Genomic DNA, 1,179 nt, shown 5'->3' with positions numbered 1-1,179 from the left:
TTTACTGTTTTCACGAAATAAAAACCACAGAGTGGACTTTACTGTTTTCACTAAATTAAAAAAAAAGATGTTTACTGTTTTCACCAAATAAAAACCACAGAGTGGACTTTACTGTTTTCACTAAATTAAAAAAAAAAGATGTTTACTGTTTTCACCAAATAAAAATCACAGAGTGGACTTAACTGTTTTCACTAAATTAAAAAAAAGATGTTTACTGTTTTCACTAAATAAAAATCACAGAGTGGACTTTACTGTTTTCACTAAATAAAAACATTTTCACCGTGTCCTCTCTGTCTGGTCCCAGTATGTCCAAAATGACTCCCCCTCAAGTAAGTCCTTGGCGGGCCTGGTGGTCCAGCTGCTGCAGTTCCAGGAGGACGCGTTTGGACGCAGAATCAACAATCCTGCTCTCACCAAGCTGCCCGTAAGAACATGATTTTCATTAGTAAATCTCATCACCGTATTATTAACAATAATATTATTATTGAATTACACGAATAAAACACACTCGGCTTCAGTAGTTTAATTAATTTGCTCATTGTTATCTTTGTCTTTAGGCCAAGTGTTTCCTGGATTTCAAGGCAGGGGGCGCTCTCTGTCACATCTTGGGGTCGGTCTACAAGTTTAAGAGCGAGCAGGGCTGGTGAGTTGACCCAATTTTAACCCTCACGTGGTCGTGGCGTGCTCCAGTCGGCTCTGCCATGATAAACCGGTTCCCTGTACAGGTCTGATGTCTGGTTTCACTGGAGTGCCGACCACATTTCACCCGACACTTCTCTGTCCTCCACTGCAGGCGGCGATTCGACCTGCAGAACCCGTCCCGCATGGACAGGAACGTGGAAATGTTCCTTAATGTGGAGAAGAACCTGGTCCAGGTACGACACAAACTCAACACACACACACACACACACACACACATACTGCTGACTGGGGAACAGCGCACATACCTGCTGATGGAAACATGTCTAAATATCATCTACATATTTAACAATAATCACCTGAAGAGAGTCTTTGATCTGTAGGTGAAGTGTGTAGAAGTGTGTAGATGAAGTGTGCAGCAGTGTGCAGATGAAGTGTGCAGCAGTGTGCAGCTGTGTGTAGATGAAGTGTGCAGTTGTGTGTAGATGAAGTGTGCAGCAGTGTGCAGATGAAGTGTGCAGCAGTGTGTAGATGAAGTGT

At 42.7% G+C, this 1,179-nt stretch overlaps 1 long non-coding RNA gene across 1 annotated transcript; it reads left to right on the top strand.

Annotated features, from left to right (window-relative positions):
* The first annotated feature begins 222 nt into the window (after positions 1 to 222).
* On the top strand, positions 223 to 902 carry LOC121940176. Its single transcript, XR_006105583.1, has 3 exons — positions 223 to 424; positions 558 to 643; positions 794 to 902. It is a non-coding gene; the product is annotated as an uncharacterized LOC121940176 (long non-coding RNA).
* The last annotated feature ends 277 nt before the right edge of the window (positions 903 to 1,179 follow it).

The sequence above is a fragment of the Plectropomus leopardus genome, unplaced genomic scaffold (genome assembly GCF_008729295.1).
Source record: "Plectropomus leopardus isolate mb unplaced genomic scaffold, YSFRI_Pleo_2.0 unplaced_scaffold7810, whole genome shotgun sequence".
In the NCBI taxonomy this organism is placed as follows: Eukaryota; Metazoa; Chordata; class Actinopteri; order Perciformes; family Serranidae; genus Plectropomus; species Plectropomus leopardus.
Note: the sequence above shows the minus strand (reverse complement) of the source record. Positions and strands in the feature narration are given on the sequence as shown.